This window comes from Primulina huaijiensis, chromosome 10, assembly GCF_012295235.1.
Source record: "Primulina huaijiensis isolate GDHJ02 chromosome 10, ASM1229523v2, whole genome shotgun sequence".
In the NCBI taxonomy this organism is placed as follows: domain Eukaryota; kingdom Viridiplantae; phylum Streptophyta; class Magnoliopsida; order Lamiales; family Gesneriaceae; genus Primulina; species Primulina huaijiensis.
In genome coordinates this window covers 9964517-9992042 of record NC_133315.1, presented here as the reverse complement: position 1 = coordinate 9992042, position 27526 = coordinate 9964517, and the positions used below count along the sequence as shown (strand labels likewise).

Sequence of the window (27526 nt, the reverse complement as noted above, 5' to 3'; positions counted from 1 at the left end):
TCAATCAATCAAATACTCATCTAAGATTAACAAGATAAAATCTCGGGCGTTACGTTTCTCCCCCTCTAAGATATGATTTCGTCCCCGAAATCTCAGGCAATCAATCAAAGTTTGTAAAGGAAGCAATATACTCAAAAACTAAATAAATACTCACGTCATGAAAATAACTCTGGATATTTCTGTCTCATCTCTGATTCCGTCTCCCAGGTAGCTTCTTCAGTGCCATGACGACTCCATTGGACTTTCACCAGCGGAATAGTCTTCGTTCTGAGCTGTTTGTCTTTCTGATCAATAATCTGAATCGGCTGCTCAAAATAACTCAAAGTCTCATCGAGTTCGGCCTCGTCAGGCGGAAGAAGCAGTAAAAGCAAGACGTGTAGGTGGATCGACTCATCAAGTTCCCATTGAAATAGGATCCACACAAGGAAAAGCACTTGCCATTCGTTGGTTATTAGCGGCATCCCGAAAACGTCCGGGTCGAAATATGGCTTTCAAATTAAGTTCCGAATTAGTGGATGCTGCCAAAGGGAGTGGCGATGCCATACACAATCATCTGCTTCTCACGTTCCGTGAATAGCCGGGACATTGAGGAATATCCAGAAAGGCATTTCGGGAATCGATCTGATTCTATCTCTGTTCCTTCCGTTTGAAGAAAGGAAGGATCCCAAAGAATCGATCTTTCTTTTAGTTGTTGAATCTCTCTTTGATTGATCAATGTGTGATATTCCGAATCCTCATTACTAATGGAATCCAAATGATCTCTGGATTGATCAGAAGATCCTTTCGGTTGGCTAGAATCCGTTACTTGAACGAAACTAGATCTTGTGGAATCATATTGAATATTTGACGATACATTCCGTACCTTTCTAAAAATATGAGAAGTATCTGGCAGATATTTCCGTAGCAGCGACACATGAAAAAATCATGTATCCCGGATAAAGAAGGAGGAAGAGCAAGTCGATATGCACGATCGCCAATCTTCTCAAGAATCTCGTACAGACCGATGTATCTAGGAGACAACTTACCGTGTTTGCCAAATCTGACAACACCTCTGAAAGGTGACATTTTCAGGAATACTCTGTCTCCCTGTTCAAACACTAACGGTCGACGACGTACATTCGCATACTTGGCTTGTCTATCCTGAGCTGTCTTCATTCTTTTCTGGATCAGTCTTACTTTATCAGTTATTTCTCGGATCATATCAGGCCCAAGCTCTGGTACTTCTAAGATGTCATCCCAATACAGCGGAGATCTGTGCTTATTTCCATATAAAGCCTTAAACGGTGCCATCTCGATGCTCGTCTGATAACTGTTGTTGTACGAGAATTCACATAAAGCTAATGATTCTTGCCAATTAGTGCCAAAATCTAGCACTACAGCTCTTAGCATATCCTCTAAGGTCTGGATAGTCCGCTCTAACTGTCCGTCTGTCTGGGGATGATAAGCAGTACTCAGGTGTAATGTCGTACCTAAAGCCTGCTTCAGACTGTGCCAAAAGTGTGAGGTGAATCGTGGATCACGATCTGATACGATCGACTTCGGCACACCATGCAATCTGACTATCTCCCTGACACATATCTCTGCCATCTGATCATATCGATACGTCATTCTGTATGGAATAAAGCATTACAATACACAATAAAATCACCAGTACCTGATGGAATAGTCAAGATCGGTGCACTTGTCAGTCTTTTCTTCAACTCAAGAAAACTGGACTCCCAGTCTTCAGACCATACAAATGGTGCATTCTTCTGAGTCAACTGCGTAATAGGTTTAGCAATACTCGAGAAATCTTTAATAAATCGACGGTAATACCCTGCCAAACCCATAAAACTGCTAATTTCTGGCACTGATGTCGGTCTCGGCAAACTGATCACTGCCTCAACCTTACTGGGATCAACTGATATACCATCTCCGGATATGATGTGACCTAGAAATACAACCTGTCTCAACCAGAATTCACATTTCGACAGTTTAGCATATAACTTCTCAGTTCTCAAAGTTCTCAATACAGTTCTCAGATGCTCAGCATGATCAATCATATTCTTCGAATAAATCAAAATATCATGGATAAAAATAATTACGAAATCATCGAGATATTTCTGAAACACACGGTTCATTAGACCCATAAAAATAGCTGGAGCATTCGTCAAACCAAACGGCACGACAATAAACTCATAATGTCCATACCTGGTTCTGAAAGCTGTCTTCGGTATATCAGAATCTCTGACCCTCAGCTGGTGATATCCAGATCTCAGATCGATCTTGGAATATACTGAAGAACCCTGCAACTGATCAAATTAATCGTCAATACGAGGCAATGGGTATTTATTCTTTTATCGTTGCTTTGTTCAGTTGTCGGTAGTCAATAAAAAGTCTCATCGAACCATCTTTCTTTCGAACAAACAGGACGGGAGCGCCCCAAGGAGACACACTCGGTCTGAAGTATCCCTTGGTTAATAGATCTTCTAACTGAGTTTTTAATTCTTTCAATTCGATTGGCGCCATTCGGTACGGAGCTCTAGAAATCGGAACTGTACCTGGAATAAGCTCAATTCTAAACTCTATCTCTCGGGCTGGAGGTAACCCTGGAATCTCGTCTGGGAACACATCAGCAAATTCACATACCACTGGCAATTCTGCCAAGGTAGGGCTCGATTTCAGTAAATCTACTGTATACACAAGGAATCCCTCTGCTCTTTTGTGTAATAATCGAGTCATAGATAATACAGATATTAAATAAATCCGATATCTGGATCCTTTACCGTAGAATTTCCACTCATCTGCCATCTCTGGTCTGAATCTGACGACCTTCTGAAAACAATCTACAGTGGCTCGGTACTTGGTTAACATATCGATACCGACAATACAATCAAAATCAGATAATCCAATCACAATGCAATCTAAATTAATCTCATTACCCTCAAATTGTAGTATACAATGTCTAACCGATGTCACGGATATCAAACCACTTCCCAAAGGAGAAGAGACTGACACTACAGTAGCTAATGACTCGACAGGCAATGAGTGTAACAATGCAAAGCGTTCTGATATGAATGTATGAGATGCACCTGTATCTATCAATACATAGGCAGGATAGCCGCAAAGAAAACAGTTACCTGCAATCACATCATCTGGTGCATCTTGGGCCTGCTCTTCTGTCAGTGCAAATACTCGAGCCTGCTGTCTAGGAGACTGGCTCACTGTCTGGCTACCTCTGGCTCGGGGCTGGGTCTGTGTAGGGGTTGGCTGAAAGGAATGAACAGATGAAGCTTGCCTCTCAGGCTGATTTACGGAACCAGATGCTCCTACACTCTGAGCTTGCTGTACCCCTTTCTGTGGACAAACCCTGGAGAAGTTTCCTTGCTGTCTGCAGATATTGCAACGACCCATCACGCCCTGACACTGTTCAGTGGCATGTCTGCCTCCACAAGAACTGCAATACACACCTGCATACTCTGTACTCTGGCCAAGACCTCTCTGTCGTGACCCACTGGAGCTCGACGAACTGCTCCCTGATCCCCTGAACTGTTTTCCTCGAGCTTTCTGTTGATCTTTCTTGCCACTACTACTACCACCACTTTTGAATCTGGGAGGGGATTGAAACGAGGGTTGTGGTGGTCTCGGAACCGGAGCAGCATACGATAGTCCTCGTTGCTTAATCAGACCCGCTTCCGCTCCCTTGGCTCGGTTCAAGGCATCTGCAAAGTTTTTTGGTCTGCCGGTGTTCACCAAGGTAAAGACATCAGGATTCAAGCTATTGATAAACTGGTCTGCAACGGCCTCGTCACTCTCTGCAACGTGAGGAGCAAATCTTAGCAATGTCGAGAACTTTGCCACATATTCTTCGATATTGAATTGTAACTGTCTCAGATTGAAAAATTCAACACCTTTATCTTTTCTATATGACACAAGAAAGAAGCGTTGATAAAACTCTGCTTTAAAGACTTTCCAAGTGATCTCTGTGCCACGATGCTCCAACGCTCTCTTTGTGGTAAACCACCAATTCTTTGCGACTTCAAGCAGTTGATGCCCAATTAACTTCACTCGACGCTCATCGGTATAGTCAAGGGACTCGAATAACATCTCGATGTCATCTAACCAGCTTTCACAATCAATAGCACTCTCAGTACCTTTCAGTGTCGGTGGTTTGAAGGATTGAAACTGTAATGCCCGAGAATTTTATGTTGCTAATCTGGGATTAATGATTATGATTTGTAGCGTCTATAGATGGACCACGTTGCGAGCCGAATGGACGTGCATGAGTTAGCATAGGTTGAAATCCCGTAGGTATCGCGCACATGCGCGGCAGAGATGCGCGCATATGCGCGAGTCCCATATGTGCGAGGACAACAGGTCTCGCGCATATGCGCGGCTGGTGGGTGCGCATATGCACGAGCTGTGCGGTTCCAAGAAGTCGTGATGTGCGCAGGGCAATTGATTTTAGAATGTGCCGAGACGAAGGTCTCGCGCATATGCGCGAGAAGAGTGCTCGCATATGCGCGAGCAGCAGCACAGCCAAAATGCCGAGACCGAAAGTCTAGCGCATATGCGCCGATGAGGGTCGCGCATATGCGCGAGACGTGTTGAACAAAGAATAAGCCATTTTCCCCTTGCCATGCATGATATATATACAAGTCTTCATTCACAATTCAGAAAAACCAGGAAGAGAGCCGAGAGAATCCATAGCTACTCCTGATTTTTAGCTAAACAAATTCGATTGTACACGATCCGGCCATCCGATTTTCAATCCGAGGTTAGATTCTTGATCATCTTGTTAGTAGCATCAAAAAGAGGTAAGTTTTATTCAAGTACGGCATGATTTGAAAGTTAGAGGTTGAGCAAATCAATATATACTCTATATTATGTGTTCGTAAGATGATAAGCAACATATATTCGCAACCGGATCGAAGAACGGACACCGTATGTGATTCTTGCTAATTTTCAGCATACATGTCATGAGTTTATGCAGAAAATGGAGGTTATGAGATAGATATGATTGTTGTTATGAATTGGTAACGTTGATATTATGAGGTTTGAGTTACCGGTATCGCAAGATTACGCCGTTATACCGTCGAAATGTACCGAGATTGAATATTGATCCGTATGTGTACTTCGTTGAGTTAGAGGTTGATATGGTACATTTTATACATGTCATTTCAGATTTGTATTGACTGATTTGTATCAATATTGCAAGACTTCGACTTGTTCAGACCAGGACTACGACAAGAAAGGTATAATTCATGTTGGTTCGGGAAGATACAACTCGAGTTAGATTTGATTCGAGTTTCCCAAAATCACATACTAGATTTTTATACCTTGCTATACTTGTGCTTTAGGTTGATGTATGTCTAAGCATTGAGATAGGAGAGTCATTGGCAGAATTGCCAAGTTCTAAACGTTCGGTGGTATCGACGCACAGGAGAAGATCGCCTCCGGTTGTAGATATTCGATACAGACAGGGCCGAAGTCTAGGAATAAGACGTACCGCCACCACGATTGGGAGGGTAGGTGGGAGACTTGTTACGTCTTATTCACATCGGGATCCCTAGATTTAGATATGAATTGAGTCAAAGATATGAGTTTGATTTACATTGCTTGACTTATTATGATTATGTTTCATATATTATAAGATGTATTGTTGTTGATTACATTCATGATAGTATGTTCATGATTTATATTGTGTATATGCATGTATACATGTTTTATACTGGGATATTTTTTCACCGGAGTATCCGACTGTTGTTGTGTCTGTATGTGTGCATAACAACAGGTGGGACAGGATCAGGGTCACGCCGAGGATGAGAGATCGAGATTAGAGTGGTGATTTCGGGCATAGCAGAGGAACTAGTAGTGTTTACATTGGATATGTAATGTGTAATAAACTCTAGTTTGTACGAATTGTATGGAACAAGACGTGTATCTACTTTGTTAAAATAAAATAAAGAATGTTGTTTGTGTATGATTTTTATACAACTGTTTTTGATATTAAAAGCAAAAATTTTGACCCACATTTTCTAGCAAAGATCCACTTAATCCCAAAGATAATTGAGTTAGAGCCCGAGTCCCCACAGCAACCGTTTCAGTAGTGTCTCCATCGGTGTTGCAGTCACATCCATAGGATCATTCGAAGTACTGCCCTGTTCTGGCACCGGACGCACAGGAACTGCTGCTCTTCGAGGAGGCATATCTGATTATCAACCGGATTAGTACACAATCTATACAATCTGTCTCAGTCCTCCTCTGATCATATACCTCTGATCCAGAATCGGTTCTGATTCATTTCGTTCTTAATACATGTCGCAATCAAATCAAATAAACAGGTAGACATGTATTACAACAAAAAACATGCTTTCATATAGGACAAATGTAAATCAACATATAATGAATAGCATGCTAACATCACAAAAGCAAGGAAGACGACTCGATCTACCCCTCTCACTCTCTTCTAGTTCAGTCTACAGAAGATACTGCTCTGATACCAACTGTTGTGGGGACCCGGGCTCTAACTCAATTATCTTTGGGATTAAGTGGATCTTTGCTAGAAAATGTGGGTCAAAATTTTGCTTTTAACATTATAAACAAGTGTATATAAATCATACATAATGCTATTGTCTCACCCTTACTCTATACTTAGTATAATTACCATAATCAAAATAGGGTTTGACTGATATAACTGTAGTTTGAAGCAAATCAAACAAGGGCATTACTTTGACGGTTTATAAAAATTTTGGCATGATGTCCCTACATTCTTGTAAAAACCAAAAAATTAAACTCAAACATTAACATCAACACATATATATAATCGTATTCTTACATACAAACATATTATGTATCATCATACACCTAGACATTAACATTGTAAAACTTGTTTCAAACCCTGACATATTTTCGTACAATACATATGCGGAAGCTATACAATAAGAAGTCCTGGTTCTTGTCGAGGTAAGGCACGTCACAAGCATCCATTGGCGAACCGGCATCCTACGTCTCTTCACTACCTGATCCTGTAATACATGAGCTATGTGAGTTTATAAAACTCAAGAAGTTGGCACTTGTACGTAACAATATGCGTCGAAGGAACATACATATCAAGTCGTGACAACAATGAATCTTTAAACCATGTCATATCATATCATATATTCATGTTCATTTTTGTACTTGAGCCTCATTAGTTGACCTGTACTACCGTGCTTGCTTTATTATATAGCTACTACTGTGTTGGACGTCAGCNAGCAAGGAAGAAGGACTTACAAGCGAGGTGCAAAGTGCTGAAGGGTTCGAGATGCATGGAAATAAGTTTGGGAGCCAAAGGAACGTTATTCAAGTGCTAAATCAAGAGGAGTCCAGATACCACGGCGCCCGAGCGGCCAAATCTTACCGCCCGAGCGCCAAACATACTGTCCAGGACGTGAACTCCAGAAGCAGCGGCGCCCGAGCGGTAAAATATTACCGCCCGAGCGCGACCTGTTCAGAAGACTCCGCGCCCGAGCGGTTGAATCTCGCGCTCGAGCGCGCCTTGTTCCGAGAAACATTATCTTTTCCTGTTTTAGAGTTTTAATTAGTTAGGTAACTAGATTTATCATATCTTTTGATTTGTAGTCAGTATATGGACGAAAAATTGAATACTTTTCAGATTATCATTGATATTTTATAAAAGTTTTTGAGTTTTCTCTCAACTTTTTCAAGGCTTTAGCTTTGTATACAAAAATCAAACTTATCAAAGTTTTTAACTTTGTGGCGTTTGTCGATCGTGCTTGTGCGGATTGTCTTAGACTTGTTCTTTGAAGGTTCGTCATAATTTTCGATTGTTTATCTCGTGATTATTTGTTGCTAAACTTCTCAAATTTTAGAGGTGAAAATCACAACACACACACTTGATTCAAAAGATCGGGACAACACGAATTCCTTGTTCGATATTAAATTGAGGGCGCGATTCATATTTAATCATGTTTGCTTTTATTCGTACGTGGATTCACATCATTTGGTATCAGAGCTTAGGTTCATTGAATTCAAGTAAGTTTATCCTTCAGATCTAATTATTCTTTAGTTCCGCTTTCAGACCTGATTTGTTCTATTATTCTTTGTCGTTCGTGAATCTGTGATACACGAAACTTCGTGTCTTATTTTTATCTGAATTTTCGGAATTTTCAGAGCAGGCAAAAAAAAAAATACCAAAAATCCGAAAATTTGCCAATATTTCTTTTTGATATTTTGTTCTATTCCTTTTTGTGAGTCATATAGAAGTGTCTCACACAGTCAAAAAAATAAATAAATAAATAAATATCTATCTTCAACTTGCTTGTCTACGCAGTCCACGTGAGTCGATCGCATTTGTTCACGAGTTTGAACTTGATTGTTTGATAGACGAATACAAAGCTTGAGCACCCTTTAGAGAGAGACATCAAATTCGAGTGGAAACATTTGAGTGTGAGTGTTATTTCTTTGGAGTGACTAGTGAGTATTTGTTGTGAGCAAACAAAATACGAGGGGAGAGACGAGTGAATTTCTTTGGAGTGATCGTGAGAATTTGGGTGAGGAATATTTTTTTTCTACTAACGTTTTCTTGCAGGTACAAATCTGAAATTAAATGGAGAAGGAGGTAGGAGATAATTCGAACCCGGGGTTATCTAAGTTTCAAATGGAGGCGTTGTATGGGCATTTTAGTAGGATGTTGAAGGTTGAGATGGAGCCATTACATGAGCGGTTGGATAGGCTTGAGGTTAGTACGAGTGGAAAAAAATCAAATCCTAAAAATATGGGTAGAGAAGAAGAAGAGGAAGAGTGTGATTTTGGAGGAGAAGAGGAGAGCCAAAATGATAATTGGGGTAGGAATGGAAGAGGTAGAGGAATTGGTAGAGGTAGAAGAGAAGCCGTTCGGGGTAGATATGATGGGAATAGGGAAGATGGTAATATGGGTAGTATTAAGATGAAAATCCCTTCGTTCCATGGGAAATCTGATCCGGAGGCATATTTAGAGTGGGAAAAGAGGGTAGAGTTTGTGTTTGAGTGTCACCACTATTCCGAACAAAAGAAGGTGAGGTTGGCGGTGGTTGAATTTTTAGACTATGCTCTCATTTGGTGGGATCAATTAGTGACCACTAGGAGGAGGTACAATGAGAGGCCCATAGAAACTTGGGATGAGATGAAGAGAGTGATGAGAAAAAGGTTTGTGCCCAACCACTACTATAGGGAGATGTTTAAGAGGCTACAAACTTTAAGGCAAGGGGTGAAGAGTGTTGAGGACTACTATAAGGAGATGGAAGTAGTCATGATTAGGGCTAATATTGAGGAAGATAATGAGGCGACGATGGCTCGTTTTCTTTGTGGTTTGAACAGGGAAATCCAAGATCAAGTTGAGCTTCGGCACTACTTGGATCTAGACGAAATGGTGCAAATGGCCATAAAAGTGGAGCAACAACTCAAAAGGCGTGGAGTTGGCCGCACCAATCAAACCGGAGGTTCATCATCTTCATGGCGATCAAATGTGGTGAAGCGTGAGGAGAATAAGGTGGTGAGCAAGCCCAAATTTGAGACCAAACAAGAGGCACCTAAGCAAGGAGTGCAAGGTAAATCTGAAACTCCTTCTAATCGATCTAGAGATACTAAATGTTTTAGGTGTCAAGGGTTGGGTCATATTTCTAGTGAATGTCCTAATAAGAGGGTGATGATCTTGAATGACTATGGTGAGTATGAATCTCATAGTGAGGGTGATGATGATGATGAGATGCCTGCATTAGAGGATCCTGACGAGGGTTATGAGGCGGTTGTTGGAGAAGCACTAGTGACTAGGCGTATCATGAGTGCCCAAGTCAAGGAGGAGGAGACTAACCAAAGGGAAAACTTATTCCATACTAGATGTTTTGTAAATCAAAAGGTTTGCAATTTAATCATAGATGGGGGGAGTTGTACTAATGTGGCTAGTTGTGAGATGGTAGAGAAATTGGGTTTACCTACATTAAAGCATCCTCAACCATATAGGCTTCAATGGTTGAATGATTGTGCGGAAGTGAAGGTGACAAAACAAGTGCTAGTGCCTTTTTCTATTGGGAAGTATGTGGATGAGGTCTTGTGTGATGTGGTACCTATGCATGCTTGCCATATCTTGTTGGGTAGACCTTGGCAATATGATAGGCGAGTGACACATGATGGGTTCAAGAACAAGTACTCATTTGTGTTGAAAAAGGAGTCCATTGTTTTACTTCCTTTGTCCCCAAAGCAAGTGTTGGAGGACCAATTGAAAAAAAAGAGGAGAGATGAGGCCGAAAAAAAGAGTGAATTAAAAAGTGAGATGGCCTTTGAAGATAAAAATGAAATGGCTGAAAAAAAGAGTGACAAAAAAAGTGAGATAGCCATACAAAAGAAAAAGGAGAGGAAAGAAAATGAGGGAAAAGAAAATGAGAGGAAAGAGGCCAAAAAGAAAACATACATGGCCCAAAAAAGTGAGTTGAAGCAATTGATGCACACACGTGAACCACTTGTGTTGATTCTTTATAAAGAGATCCTCTTTAACACAAGTGATATAGCCGGGTCCCTTCCGAGCATTGTTGTTTCACTTTTGCAGGAATTTGATGATATATTTCCGGAGGAGCTACCTCAAGGGCTACCACCATTGAGGGGGATTGAGCACCAAATTGATTTGGTGCCCGGGAGTGCATTACCAAATCGTCCGGCTTATAGGAGCAATCCGGAGGAGGCTAAGGAGCTTCAACGACAGGTAAGTGAGTTGTTAGATATGGGTTTTGTGCGTGAGTCCATGTCCCCTTGTGCTGTGCCTGTTTTGTTAGTTCCTAAGAAAGATGGTTCATGGCGTATGTGTGTGGATTGTAGGGCAATCAATAACATCACCATTAAGTATAGGCATCCCATACCTAGACTAGATGATATGTTAGATGAATTGCATGGTGCTTGTATCTTTAGCAAAATTGATTTGAAAAGTGGTTATCACCAAATTAGGATGAGGGAAGGTGATGAGTGGAAAACTGCTTTTAAAACCAAGTACGGGTTGTATGAGTGGATGGTGATGCCATTTGGCTTAACTAACGCTCCTAGCACCTTTATGAGGTTAATGAACCATGTCTTGCGTGCATACATAGGGAAATTTGTTGTTGTTTACTTTGATGATATCCTAGTATATAGCAAAGACTTGGATGAGCATGTTGATCACTTGAAACTTGTGCTAATCACACTAAGGGCTGAAAATCTATATGCTAACCTAAAGAAATGTGATTTTTGTACAAGCAAACTTGTCTTCCTTGGTTTTGTGGTAAGCTCACAGGGGATACAAGTGGATGAGGACAAGGTAAGTGCTATTCGAGATTGGCCATCGCCTACTACTGTTGGTCAAGTCCGAAGTTTTCATGGACTTGCAAGCTTCTATAGGAGGTTTGTAAAGGATTTTAGCACATTGGCAGCACCCATGACAGCGGTGATCAAGAAGAACGTTCCATTCCATTGGGGCGAGGAGCAAGAGAAGTCTTTTAATACTATTAAGCAAAAATTAATTAATGCTCCTTTACTTGTTTTGCCTGACTTTGCTAATACGTTTGAAATTGAATGTGATGCTTCAGGCGTAGGTATCGGCGGAGTTTTGATGCAAGGGGGACGGCCCGTGGCGTACTTTAGCGAGAAACTCAATGGAGCCGCCCTGAACTATCCCACGTATGATAAGGAGTTCTACGCACTTGTGAGGACTCTAGAGACGTGGCAGCACTACTTGAGGCCTAAGGAGTTTGTGATTCATACGGATCATGAGTCTCTAAAGCACCTTAAGGGGCAACAAAAGCTGAACAAGCGGCATGCCAAGTGGGTGGCATTCATAGAGACATTCCCCTACATAATAAAGTACAAACAAGGTAAGGAAAATATAGTGGCCGACGCACTATCACGAAGGTACTTACTTTTCTCTACCTTGGAGTCTAAAATATTGGGGTTTGAGCATGTCAAGGAGTTGTATGTGCTAGATGACGATTTTAAGAATGAGTTTGAAACTTGTATGCATGGTCCACATGATAAATTCTATTTGCATAATGGTTTCTTGTTTAGAGAAGATAGGTTGTGCATCCCTAGATCATCCGTTCGTGAATTACTTGTTAGGGAGGCACATGGGGGTGGTTTGATGGGACACTTTGGTGTGGCAAAAACTTTAAGTGCATTGCATGAACATTTCTATTGGCCACACATGAAGCGTGATGTTGAGCGTGTTTGTGATAAGTGCATAACTTGTAGACAAGCTAAGTCTAGGACACAACCACATGGATTGTATACACCACTTCCTGTTCCTAGTGAGCCTTGGGTTGACATTTCTATGGACTTTGTTTTGGGGTTGCCTAGGACTAAGAAGGGGAGGGATTCAATATTTGTTGTTGTTGATAGATTCTCTAAGATGGCACATTTCATTGCTTGTCACAAAACTGATGATGCGTCTCACATTGCGGATTTGTTCTTTAGAGAAGTCGTTAGGTTGCATGGCATGCCTAGGACTATTGTTTCTGACCGTGATGTTAAATTCTTGAGTTACTTTTGGAAGACTTTATGGGCTAAACTTGGCACAAAATTGTTGTTTTCTACTACTTGTCATCCTCAAACGGATGGGCAAACTGAAGTTGTCAATAGGACATTAGGAACACTTTTGCGTGCTATTCTTAAAAAGAACTTGAAGAATTGGGAAAATTGTTTGCCATTTGTTGAGTTTGCTTATAATCGTTGCGTGCATTTTACTACGAACTATTCGCCATTTGAAATTGTTTATGGTTTTAACCCTTTGACTCCGTTAGATTTGATGTCTTTACCTGTGAGTGAAAGGTTAAACATGGATGGGAAAAAGAAGGCGGAATTTGTTAGGAGTTTGCATGAGAAGGTCAAAGCTAATATTGAAAAGAAGAATGAACGATACACCAAGCAAGCCAACAAGGGAAAGAAGAAGGTGATATTTGAGAAAGGTGATTGGGTGTGGCTACACTTGAGGAAGGAAAGGTTCCCCGAGAAGAGACGTTCTAAACTATTACCTAGGGGTGATGGACCATTTCAAGTACTTGAAAGGATCAATGACAATGCCTACAAACTCGATCTACCAGGTGAGTATAACGTGAGTTCTACTTTCAATATTAGTGACTTGTCGTTGTTTGATGTAGGTGACGAGCTGGATTTGAGGACAAATCCTTTTCAAGAAGGGGAGGATGATGCGAACACGGATGTGCACGTCCCAAGGAAAGCATGGGATCCCTTAGAGTTACCAGCGGGACCAATCACGAGGGGACGACTGAAGAAGTTTAAAGAGGCGTTGTAGGGGCTTATGAGCAAGGAAGAAGGACTTACAAGCGAGGTGCAAAGTGCTGAAGGGTTCGAGATGCATGGAAATAAGTTTGGGAGCCAAAGGAACTTTATTCAAGTGCTAAATCAAGAGGAGTCCAGATACCACGGCGCCCGAGCGGCCAAATCTTACCGCCCGAGCGCCAAACATACTGTCCAGGACGTGAACTCCAGAAGCAGCGGCGCCCGAGCGGTAAAATATTACCGCCCGAGCGCGACCTGTCCAGAAGACTCCGTGCCCGAGCGGTTGAATCTCGCGCTCGAGTGTGCCTTGTTCCGAGAAACATTATCTTTTCCTATTTTAGAGTTTTAATTAGTTAGATAACTAGATTTATCATATCTTTTGATTTGTAGTCAATAGATGGACGAAAAATTGAACACTTTTCATATTATCATTGATATTTTATAAAAGTTTTTGAGTTTTCTCTCAACTTTTTCAAGGCTTTAGCTTTGTAAACAAAAATCAAACTTATATTGGCCAATAGGTTTGGTGGACTTAAAACCACCCATGATGTCAACAAGCTCTATATCATGTAAAAAATCAATTCTTTTCTTTTCATGATCATAACATAGCACCCATCATCAATATTCATGAGTTTCTTACATATTTAATACATAACAATGGAATATGGTGCTATGTTTTCATCAATAAGATACTAACAATGTACATATAGAAATAATCAATGGGAAGCATTTGAAATCATAATATTACTCATGTATTACTTCAAGAACATGCCAACTTGCTGTCCAAGCTTAATAACACTGGTTTGAGATGGTGTTTCTCGCTCCTATACTGTCAAATAGACCAATAATTCAGTCACTATTTTAAAACTAGATGAAAATCATTCCTCTACATGTGGAACAACTAAAAGAGAAGAAATCTTACACCGCTATGATGTTCTTGTGATGGAGAACTAAGATCTATCTTCAAAATGATGAAGGAAAGGAAGAAAGGGGCTTTTGGAAGAAAACTTCTTGGTTTCCTCTCGAGCTTTGCTGTGAAAAGGGTTGAACAACTGATGGAAGTGCTTAGAAAAGTCGAAACTTATCTTCTTATATATAAGGCGGCGCTCGGGCGGTCCTAAGTTACCGCTCGAGCGCGGAACTTTCTGTCCGAACAAAAATTCCAGAACAGGTGGCGCTCGGGCGGTCATTTATTACCGCTCGGGCGCCGCTCTGCGCACAGTCACCTCAAAGATCGCTCCAGAAACGGCTCTTCTGTTCATAATATGAAAAAGTGGTAAAGAAAAAGTTGTAGCCCTATGTCTTGGCTTGAATCTCCAATTGTTTTCGGGTCATTTGGAGTTCTAAGTAAAATGATATGCCTATTCTCCCAACATGTATCAATGCAGGAACAACGATACACACGACACACTTCGGACCACTTTTGGCTCGTCTTCCCTAATGATTTGAACAAAACTCAAAACATGAAAGTTGTTGCATTATATCTTAGCTTTCTAATGGTTATGGCCTCACTCAATTTGGATCAATATTCAAATCATTATGCTAAAACTCGTAAAAACTACCACAATTTCATCTCATTTCCTATCAACTTCATAACACTACTTCTACCTACACATCTTACTATAACTATTTAGACATATTTTCATTTTCAATACACCATGAACAATATAAAAGTCATGTTCAATCTCAATATTGATACCTCAATCAATATGTAAAACATAATGAGCTAAATAACTATCTATAATGACATAAACGTATTACTAATCATTTGTACGAGTAACCGGGCATTACAATTCTCCCCTCCTTCAAAGAATTTCGTCCTCGAAATTTGACATACCATATAGTTCTGGATATCTCTGTTGGATCTCGTCTTCTCGCTCCCAAGTTGCTTCTTCAATTGTATGATTACGCCATAACAGTTTCACTAAGGGTATTTCCTTGCCTCGTAACACTTTTGATTTCCTATCGAGGATTTGTACCGGTCGTTCTTCATATGAGAGATTCGATGCAAGCTCCAACGGTTCATAATGAAGAACATGAGAAGGATTAGCTAAATACTTTCGTAGCATGGAAACGTGAAAAACATTATGAACGTTTGACAAGTTTGGTGGTAAAGCAACTCGGTAGGCTCTGTCTCCTATTCTTTCCAAGATTTCAAATGGACCAATATATCTTGGACTCAATTTTCCTTTCTTACCAAAACGTAATATGCCCTTCAATGGTGATATCTTTACAAATACATGGTCACCAACCTGAAATTCCAATCGTCGACGTCGCACATCAGCATAGCTTTTCTGTCGACTCTGGGCAGTGTGCATTCTTTCTCTGATCTTGGTCACCAATTCGGCTGTCTGTTGTACCAATTCAGGGCCTAATAACTTTCTTTCTCCTACTTCATCCCAATGTACTGGAGATCGACATTTTCTACCATATAATGCAGTATATGGTGCCATTCCAATGCTTGACTGATAGCTATTGTTGTAGGTAAATTCAGCCAACGGTAGTTTACTGTCCCAACTGCCTGGAAAATCAATAGTACAGGCCCTCAACATATCTTCTAAGATCTGATTTACTCGTTCTGATTGTCCATCAGTTTGAGGGTGAAATGCTGTACTGAATGCCAATCGAGTTCCCATAGCATGATGTAAACTCTTCCAAAATGCAGACGTAAATTTGGGATCTCTATCAGATACAATGGACACTGGGATGCCATGAAGCCTCACTATCTCCTTGATGTATTCTTCAGCATATTGATTCATCGTGTATGTGGTCTTCACCGGAAGAAAGTGAGCTGATTTCGTAAGTCGATCCACAATAACCCATATAGCATTGAATCCTCTTTGTGTTCTTGGCAAACCAAGGATGAAATCCATTGTGATATGTTCCCATTTCCACTCAGGAATGGGTAGCGGTTTCAGGAGCCCTGCTGGTCTTTGATGTTCAATCTTGACCTGTTGACAAGTTAGACATTGTGCAACAAATTGAGCAATGTCCTTTTTCATACCTGGCCACCAAAATAATGGTTTCAAATCCTTGTACATTTTCGTGCCTCCTGGATGGATCGAGTAGGGTGTAGCATGTGCATCAATAAGAATGTCATTTCTGATTGTTCCTTGTTTTGGCACACACAATCTACCTCGATATGTCCACATTCCTTCTCCATTCAATTCAAAGTTCAAATTGCCTTTTTCTTCATCTCGCTGCCTCAGTTGTTGTAATTCATTGTCTACACTTTGTTCGGCCCTGATTCTATCTGCAAGTGTTGGTCGAACCATGAGAGATGATAATTGGATTGCAGTTCCCTTTGGCATAACATCAATCTTCATATTCTGTAAATCCCATAAAATTTGTTCTTGTACTTGCATTGTAGCAATAGAACTGGACTTTCGACTTAATGCATCTGCAACAACATTGGCTTTACCTGGATGATAGTTAATAACACAATCATAATCTTTCACTAATTCCAACCAACGTCGTTGACGCATATTCAATTCTTTTTGCGTGAATAAATATTTCAAACTCTTGTGGTCCGTGTAAATTTCACACCGTTCACCATACAGATAATGGCGCCATATTTTCAACGCAAATACCACTGCTGCCAATTCTAAATCATGTGTGGGATAATTCTTTTCATATTCTTTCAATTGTCTTGAGGCATAAGCAATCACCTTCCCATGTTGCATTAAAACTGCTCCTAAACCTTGTTTCGAAGCATCACTGTATACCACAAAATTTCCTGATCCTTCTGGAATAGCAAGGACTGGTGCTGATGTCAATTTTGTCTTTAAATTTTGGAAACTACGATCACATGCTTCGTTCCATTCAAATTTCACATTCTTTCGTGTTAAAGCAGTCAAAGGCAATGCTATCTTAGAAAATCCCGCTATAAACCGACGGTAATAACCAGCTAACCCAAGAAAACTACGTACCTCAGTAACAGTAGTTGGTCGTAGCCAGTTATTAACAGCTTCAATCTTGCTTGGATCCACGGATATGCCTTCTTTTGAAATGATATGACCCAAGAATGATACTTGTTCAAGCCAAAATTCGCATTTCTTCCATTTGGCATATAACTGTTTATCTTTCAAAGTTTGCAAAACTAATTGCAGATGTTCTCGATGCTCCTCTGTAGTTCGTGAGTAGACGAGAATATCATCTATAAATACAATCACGAACTTGTCTAGAAATGGCTTGAAAATTCTGTTCATTAAATCCATAAAAGCAGCTGGTGCATTCGTTAGTCCAAATGGCATTACAAGAAATTCATAATGCCAGTACCTGGTTCGGAAGGCAGTCTTTGAGATACCATCTGATTTAACTTTTAATTGATGATAGCCTGATCGTAAATCAATCTTTGAATAGATGGCAGCTCCTTGTAATTGATCAAACAAATCATCAATTCTGGGGAGTGGATACTTATTTTTGATTGTCACTTTGTTCAACTCCCTATAATCAATATATAGACGGAGGGTACCGTCTTTCTTCTTCACAAATAAAACAGGTTCACCCCACGGTGAAAAGCTCGGTCTAATAAACCCTTTATCAAGCAACTCATGTAACTGTTCTTTCCATTATTTCATTTCTGTAGGAGCTAATCGATAAGGAGCTTTTGAGATCGGATGAGTTCCTGCCACAACATCAATTACAAATTCGATCTCTCTATCTGAGGGTAAGCCTGTTACATCATCCGAAAATACCTCTAGAAATTCACAAACAACATCTGTATCTTTTAACTCACAAATAGGTTGATCAATAGTTAACACCGATGCTAAATATCCTTGACACCCCTTATGTAGTGATTTACAAGCTTTCATACAAGAGATTATCCGAAGAGGTAAGGATATACCTGCACTTGCTACTGTGAATAGTTCAGCTCCTATCGGCGCAAATTTGATCATCTTTATGCCACAGTCAATAGTAACTCTGTACTTCGAGAGCCAATCCATTCCCAATATCACATCAAAATCAGTCATCCTCAGAACTATCAAGTCAGCATACATCTGATGGCCTTGGACATATATTGGACACCCTCGCACAATCTGATTTGTCTGTAATTCTTGCCCAGAAGGTAAAGCTATGGCGTGTTGTGCCTCTGTTGTACTTGCTGTAATGCCCAGTCTCCTTTCAAACAATTCCGAAATAAAGTAATGCGTGGCTCCTGAATCTAGTAAAACAATAGCAGTAATACCAGAAATCAAGTACATACCAGTGATCATCGATGTATCCGCATTCACTTCCTCTTTAGTCGTGGAAAAAAGGCGTCCCTGTACTTTCTCAGAAATCCCTGGACAATTCCTAGCGAGATGCCCTGGCTTTTTACAACGATAACAAACATTGGAACCTTGCATACATTCCCCGCTATGAAGTTTGCCACATTTAAGACAAGGTGGTCTATCTTTTTCTTTACGTGGAGGGGGACCCTTGCCACGGGGTTCCTCTGGTCTAGTACCCCTGCTATCAGTCTTTTTGCCTTGTCCCGTTCCTTGGCTCTTCTAAGTACTGCTGCCTTCGTTGTTGCCTGTCCCTGTCAATGTCATCTTCATCTTGCTCTGCCATAAGTGCTCTTTCTACTATCTCCCCATACGTAGCAACTTTCGACATCCGTACATCTCTTTTAATTTCAGAGCAAAGTCCCTGCATAAAGTGTTCGCCCTTACTTGTGTCATCTTGTACAATATATGGTACATATTGAACTCCAGCTTCAAATTTTTGTATGTATTCGGTCATTCACATGGTTCCTTGCTTCAGGTTAAGGAAATAGCTGGCTTTCTTGGCTCGTACATCTTTACTGACATACTTGTTGTAAAATACGGTTTTGAAAGTTTCCCATGTCAATGGTCCAACCGGTAATGCAACCCTTGCACTCTCCCACCATATTCCTGCATGTTTTGTTAATAAAAAGACGGCACAAGTTACTTTGTCAGCATCATCCATATGAGGTAGGAGAAGATGGACTCCAATGATTTAATCCATTCCTCTGCTACTGCCGGATCGGTGCTTCCCATGAATTCAGGAGGGTTCAGACGTCGAAAACGATCATACACATCTGTTTGAACAGGCCCTTGTTTGTGGATCATGGCTTGTGCATGTGCCTGCTCATGTGTAGTCCGTTGCATCTCCAATAATTGCTGTATCTGCTCCCCATGGACTTTCGCTTGTTGTTGGAGCAGCTGAGCAAAATCATCTATAGGTCGTGGTGCACTGCCCTCACCTTCGACCGCTGGGGCTTTGCCCTTAGATGACTCTCCTTCATGTACCTTACGTTTAGGTGGCATCGTCGCTTATCTTCACCTACATATAGATCACATAGACACCTCCCTTAGCATAACCTATGGAATACAAAGATACTAGCTTGCCGAGTTCTCCATGTGGATGAAGTGCAGTGTCTTCCCTGTCGAAGAACCGTGGGCTCTGATACCAACTAAAATGCCACACCCTTACTCTATACTTAGTATAATTACCATAATCAAAATAGGGTTTGACTGATATAACTGTATTATGAAGCAAATCAAACAAGGGCATCACTTTGACGGTTTATAAAAATTTTGGCATGATGTCCCTACATTCTTGTAAAAACCAAAAACTCAACTCAAGCATTAACATCAACACATATATATAATCGTATTCTTACATACAAACATATTCTGTATCATCATACACCTAGACATAAACATTGTAGAACTTGTTTCAAACCCTGACATATTTTCGTACAATACATATGCGGAAGCTATACAATAAGAAGTCCCGGTTCTTGTCGAGGTAAGGCACGTCACAAGCATCCATTGGCGAACCGGCATCCTACGTCTCTTCACTACCTGATCCTGTAATACATGAGCTACGTGAGTTTATAAAACTCAATAAGTTGGCACTTGTACGTATCAATATGCGTCGAAGGAACATACATATCAAGTCGTGACAACAATGAATCTTTAAACCATGTCATATCATAGCATATATTCATGTTCATTTTTGTACTTGAGCCTCATTAGTTGACCTGTACTACCGTGCTTGCTTTATTATATAGCTACTACTGTGTTGGACGTCAGGGAGCAACCTTTGGCAACCCCACGCCCCATGAACATATATTGGCCAATAGCTTTGGTGGACTTAAAACCACCCATGATGTCAACAAGCTCTATATCATGTAAAAATCAATCCTTTTCTTTTCATGTTCATGTTCATGTTCATAACATAGCACCCATCATCAATATTCATGAGTTTCTTACATATTTAATACATAACAATGGAATATGGTGCTATGTTTTCATCAATAAGATACTAACAATGTACATATAGAAATAATCAATGGGAAGTATTTGAAATCATAATATTACTCATGTATTACTTCAAGAACATGCCAACTTACTGTCCAAGCTTAAGAACACTGGTTTGAGATGGTGTTTCTCGCTCCTATACTGTCAAATAGACCAATAATTAAGTCACTATTGTATAAACTAGATGAAAATCATTCCTCTACATGTGGAACAACTAGAAGAGAAGAAAACTTACACCTCTATGATGTTCTTGTGATGGAGAACTAAGATCTATCTTCAAAATGATGAAGGAAAGGAAGAAAGGGGCTTTTGGAAGAAAACTTCTTGGTTTCCTCTCGAGCTTTGTTGTGAAAAGGGTTGAAAAACTGATGGAAGTGCTTAGAAAAGTCGAAACTTATCTTCTTATATATAAGGCGGCGCTCGGGCGGTCATAAATTACCACTCGAGCGCGGAACTTTCTGTCTGAACCAAAATTCCAGAACAGGTGGCGCTCGGGCAGTCATTTATTATCGCTCGGGCGCCGCTCTGCACACAGTCACCTCAAAGATCGCTCCTGAAACGGCTCTTCTGTTCAAAATCTGAAAAAGTGGTAAACCTAAAAGTTGTAGCCAGTCTTGGGTTGAATCTCCAATTTGTTTCGGGTCATGCACACATACAGACACAATTACAGCCGGAAACTCCGGTGAGAACAAATCCTAGTATAAAACATGTATACATGCATGTCATGCAAATAAACACAAGATAATAAAACATAAATCAATATTTCTGACGCATTAGTGAATACATATAAAACTCTTCGACTCTTATTCTTTGACTCGACTCATATCTAAGTCTAGGGATCCCGGTGTGAATAAGACGTAACAAGTCTCCCACCTACTCTCCCAATCGTGGTGGCGGTACGTCTTATTTCTAGACTTCGGTCCTGTCTGTATCGAATATCTACCATCGGAGTAGATCTTCTCCTATGCTTCGATACCACCGAACATCTAGTACTTGGCAATTCTACCAAGGCTTACCTATCTCATGTACATTTATATAATTCAATAGACAAAGCATAAACGTATCAAATTAAAAACAATCTAGTACGTGATTTTGGAAAACTCAAATCGGATCTAATTCGAGTTGTGCAATCCCGAATCAACATTGCTTTATACCTTTCTTGTCGTAGTCTCGGTTTGAACAAAAATCTCGATATCCAATCTGTCAATACCAATCTGAAAAGACATATATACAATGCACCATATCAACCTCTAACTCAAAGGAGTACACATACGGATCGATATTCAATCTCGGTACATTTCGACGGCATAACGGCGTAATCTTGCGATACCAGTAACTCAAACATCATAAGATCAATATCACCAATTCATAATAACAATCATATGCATATCACAACCTTCAAATTCTACACAACTCAGGCCATATAAGATGGAAAATGAGAAAAATAACATACGGTATCCTTTCTTCAATCCGTTTTTGATTATACATTTACCGTAAACTCAAGAACACATATTATCAACCAAACTATAATTCCCCCAACATCTGAATTTAAAACCATGCTAGAAAACAATAAAACTTACATCCTTTGAAAGCTTATGATGAGAGGAACAAGAATCTACACTCGGATTGAAAATCGTGTGGTCGGATTTTGCACAATCAATTCTCTACCATAACATGAAACTTGATAGAATTCCTAAAGCTTCTCTCGGTGATTGCTGCTGAGGAATGAAGGAATGAAGTGTAATTCGTATATATATCTTGCATGGTAAGAGCAAGTGGCTTATTATTTGTTCAACACGTTTCGCGCATATGCGCGACCATCACCGGTGCATATGCGCGAGACGCTCTGTCTGGGCACTTTACAATTTCAGCTGCTGGCGCATATGTGCGCCCTCTCTCGGCACATCTTGGCACCACACAGCTCGTGCATATGCGCGCCCACTCTTCGCGCATATGCGCGAGACCTTCTGGTCACGCACATATTCACAACTCAACAATTCCAATCCATTCTCGACGTGCTCTGTCTATAATCATATCAATCAATCAAATACTCATCTCAGATTCACAGGATAAAATCTCGGGCGTTACAAGAGGCGCCTAAACAAGGAGTGCAAGGTAAATCTGAAACTCCTTCTAATCGATCTAGAGATGTTAAATGTTTTAGGTGTCAAGGGTTATGTCATATTTCTAGTGAATGTCCTAATAAAAGGGTAATTATTTTAAATGACTATGGTGAGTATGAATCTCATAGTGAGGATGATGATGATGATGAGATGTCGGCATTAGAGGATCCTGACGAGGGTTATGAGGCGGTTGTAGGTGAAGCACTAGTGACTAGGCGAATCATGAGAGCCCAAGTCAAGGAGGAGGAGACTAACCAACGAGAGAACTTGTTCCATACTAGGTGTTTTGTAAATCAAAAGGTTTGCAATCTCATCATAGATGGGGGGAGTTGTACTAGTGTAGCAAGTGTTGAGATGGTAGGAAAATTGGGTTTACCTACGTTAAAGCATCCTTAACCATATAGGCTTCAATGGTGGCTTCAATGGTTGAATGATTGTGCGGAGGTGAAGGTTACAAAACAAGTGCTAGTGCCTTTTGCTATTGGGAAGTATGTGGATGAGATCTTGTGTGATATGGTACCCATGCATGCATGTCATATCTTGTTGGGTAGACCTTTGCAATATGATAGGAGGGTGACACATGATGGGTTCAAGAATAGGTACTCCTTTGTATTGAAGAACGAAACCATTGTATTACTTCCTTTGTCCCCGGAGAAAGTGTTGGAGGACCATTTGAAAAAAAGAAGAGAGATGAGGCCGAAAAAAAGAGTGAACTAAAAAGTGAGACGACCTTTGAGAATAAAAATTAAATGGCTGAAAAAAAGAGTGATCAAAAGAGTTAGACGGCCATACAAAAGAAAAATGAGAGGAAAGAAAATGAGAGGAAAGAGGCCAAAAAGAAATCATATATGGCCCAAAAAAGTGAGTTGAAGCTATTGATGCATACACATGAACCACTTGTGTTGATTCTTTATAAAGAGATCCTCTTTAACACAAGTGATATAGCCGGGACCCTTCCGAGCTGTAAGGCCCGAGATTTTGATTACCGTAATCTGAGATTAATCTTAAATGATTTATTGATTAATCTCGGTAATTATAGACGGAAAGGATTAGATCGGGAAAGACAAGAAAAGACGTAAAATATGTGCGAGGATGAGCCGTCGCGCATATGCGCGACTCAGCCAGGCGCATATGCGCGAGGTAGGCAGAACATTGCGCGCATATGCGCGGAGTGAAGGCGCGCATATGCGCGAGGTGTCCAGTTAGCCAAAGAAAACGTCCAGAGGAGTTGGCGCATATGCGCCGGATGGAGGCGCGCATATGCGCGAGTGTGGGTGTGCACGAGACAGTAAGTCTTGCGCATATGCACGACGATGGGGCGCGCATATGCGCGAGCTGTCAAGAACACAAGCGCCGAGACTCGAAGGTCTCGCGCATATGCGCCAGCGGTGGTCGCGCATATGCGCGAGACGTGCATTTCGAAGATGAAGCCACGTTTTCTTGAGCATGCATTGATATATATAAGAATTGCAATTGTTCCTTCAGATTTTCAAGGAAATCGATCGAGGAAAGCTCTGTAGAAAATCCTTACGCCTTTTCTTTTAGAAATTTGAAGGTTACGGAAGATCCGTCTGTCCGATTTTGAATCCGACTTCAGTACTGTGTTCCTATCAACGCAGGGTACAACTGGACGTAAGTTTTGTTACGTTTAGACATGATTTGAAATTATGATATTGTCAGAATCAAATATGAATCATATATGGTGTTTTTGATACAGTAGACATCGTATATTTGAAGTCAGATTAAAGAACAGACTGTTTATGTAATTGTTATGATTTTTGGAGTTGAATTGATTGAGATTCGATATCAGATTTGTATTATCGTTGAGATTCTGAGTTATACCGATATCGATTATGAGTTCTGGGATTATATCTGTGATGTTGAGATTGACGGGGTTATTGAGATTGTATTATTATGCCGTCGAAATATCAGCAGATTGACATTTGATCAGATTCAGTATTTATTGAGATTGTAGTGTGGTACCGTATGTCTATTGATATTGATCAGATTGTGTTGGGATTTGAGTAATGATCAGAACAGGTTTTGAACTGAGTTATATACTGATATTGTATCTATTCGATATTGTCATTGCCAGATTGGATATGGACAGAGTTGAATTCGAGACTTCGTCTTCGTCAAACGGAGAAGATAAAGGTATAAATTAATGTTGAGTTGGGATTGCACAACTCGAGTGAGGTTTGACTCGAGTTTCCCTAAATCACATACTTTATTTTATTGCATTGATATTTGCAATTAATGAATGAATTGATATGCTTGTTCTATTTATATATAGATAGCAGGTATTAAATGATTGGTCTTGTGACAGAAGTGCCTGATAATGATAGAATAGTCACTGGCACATTGCACCTTGTCACAGGATAAGAATATGGCGAAAGTGCCATAGTCTTTGACAGATAGGTCAGGACATCGGACGTTTGGTCATATCGAAGTGGATAGAATTTGAGTTGCTTCTATTACTGATGTTCTATATGGAAAGGGCCAAAGTCTGTGAATAAGAACGTACCACCACCCCGATCGGGAGTGTAGGTGGGTGTATGTTCTTATTCTGATCGGGATCCCTAGATTAGGACTGAGTCGAGTCTGAGTCAAAGAATCGCGGAAAGTGATTCATTGATTAATATTGATTTATGTTCCTGAATATGGTACATGGATTTAGGTTCCTGATTTTGGTACATGTTTAGAATATGACTTTTTGTGGATATTGATTCATGTTTCGGATTATGATACATGCGATGAATACTTTATTTATGTTTTGATTAGGATGAATGTTATGAATATCTTTTATATGCTGTTACATTGATTATATGATTGCATGTATACATGGTTTATACTGAGAATATAATTCTCACCGGAGTTATCCGGCTGTTGTCTTGTTTGTATGTGTGCATGAGAACAGGTGGGACATGATCAGGGTCAAGAAGAGAACGAGGCTGGACTAGATAGCGTGGAGATCCGGGCTCAGAATTAAATTAGGATTCAACACTGATATGTAGTTGGACCTAGTTGCATTATTATAGACAATACAAGATTTTTATGTTTATGTTTAATATGTATTTCAGATCGATTTACATTACGTTTCCGCTTTGTATAAAAAAAAAATATTTTAGACCCTGTTTATTATAGTTGATTAATTAGTCCCAATGACGATTAAGAACATGATTAGCGTCCGGGTCCCCACACGAGCATTGTTGTTTCACTTTTGCAGGAATTTGAAGATGTATTTCCGGAAGAGTTACCTCAAGGCTTACCACCATTGAGGGGAATCGAGCACCAATCGATTTCATGCCTGGGAGTGCATTGCCAAATCGTCTAGCTTATAGGAGCAACCCGGAGGAGACCAAGGAGCTTCAACGACAGGTAAGTGAGTTGTTAGATATGGGTTTTGTGCGTGAGTCCATGTCTCCTTATGCTGTTCCTGTTTTGCTAGTACCTAAGAAGGATGGATCATGGCGTATGTGTGTATATTGTAGGGCAATCAATAACATAACCATTAAGTATAGGCATCCCATACCTAGACTAGATTATATGTTAGATGAATTGCATGGTGCATGTGTCTTTAGCAAAATTGACTTGAAGAGTGGTTATCACCAAATTAGGATGAGGGAAGGTGATGAGTGGAAAACTGCTTTTAAAACCAAGTATGGGTGATATGAGTGGATGGTAATGTCATTTGGCTTAACTAACGCCCCTAGCACCTTTATATGGTTAATGAATCATGTTTTACGTGCACACATAGGAAAGTTTGTTGTTGTTTATGTAACCCTCTGGCCGGTTTAAAAAAAATAGCAGCGGAATTTAAAATTTTCTTTGAAGGGAGGAAGGATTTAAAATACATTACAATATATAAACAAAAGTTAATACCTGATCAATCAAATGAGGCAACAAAATACAAAACATCATTTTTGTGATCATGTCAAAATACTTGCAAAATAGTCTTCTTCCTTCCCTCTCTTATGCATATGACCCCGGCTCCAATCAACGTCCCGGCCCGTCACTCTTATCTGCATCACACGAATAACTGAAATGAGTACGAAACTCAGCAAGTGGAACTCTTACATAGCAATGTACATATACCATACTCTGTAAAACTGTAATGCCCGTTACTCGTACAAATGATTATTAATACGTTTATGTCATTATAGATAGTCATTTAGCTCATTATGTTTTACATATTGATTGAGGTATCAATATTGAGATTGAACATGACTTTTATATTGTTCATGGTGTATGAAGAATGAAAATATGATACGATCCCGCCCACGAGATCTTTGATTTGTCCCGATCTTTGAAACAAGTAATTGATAGGTGTGATAATCGCCTCTAGATCACGCGGTCTAGCAACAACTAATCAACGAAAGAACAATCGCGTACAAGAGAACCTCCAAAGAACTCGTCCTTGGCAACCCTCGTGATATTCGATTGACAAACGCCACAAAAGATAAATCTTTTGATAAGTTTGATTTGATACGACGCAAAAGTTATGTGGGGACCCGGGCTCTAACTCAATTTGTTTGGGGATTAGTTGGATCTTTGCTAGAAAATGTGGGTCAAAATTTTGCTTTTAACATTAAATCAAATGTATAAATGAAGCATGAAACTATTCTTTATTCGATTAAACAAACATAATGTACATACAACTTTGTTTTAGTACAATCATATACTAGTGTTCAGAAAATCCAGTACACGTCTAGTACAAAACAACTAGTAATCTGCGATGCCCGAAATCACCACAATATCTTGATCTCTCATCTTGCTCGCGACCCTGATCCTGCCCCACCTGTTGTTATGTACACATACAGACACAACAACAGCCGGAAACTCCGGTGAGAATAA

The 27526-nt window shown here is 40.1% G+C and overlaps 1 pseudogene; it reads right to left on the bottom strand.

Annotated features, from left to right (window-relative positions):
* Positions 1–393: 393 nt before the first annotated feature.
* The window catches only part of LOC140985880 (uncharacterized), a 71602-nt pseudogene continuing 44469 nt past the window's right edge, over positions 394–27526 (bottom strand).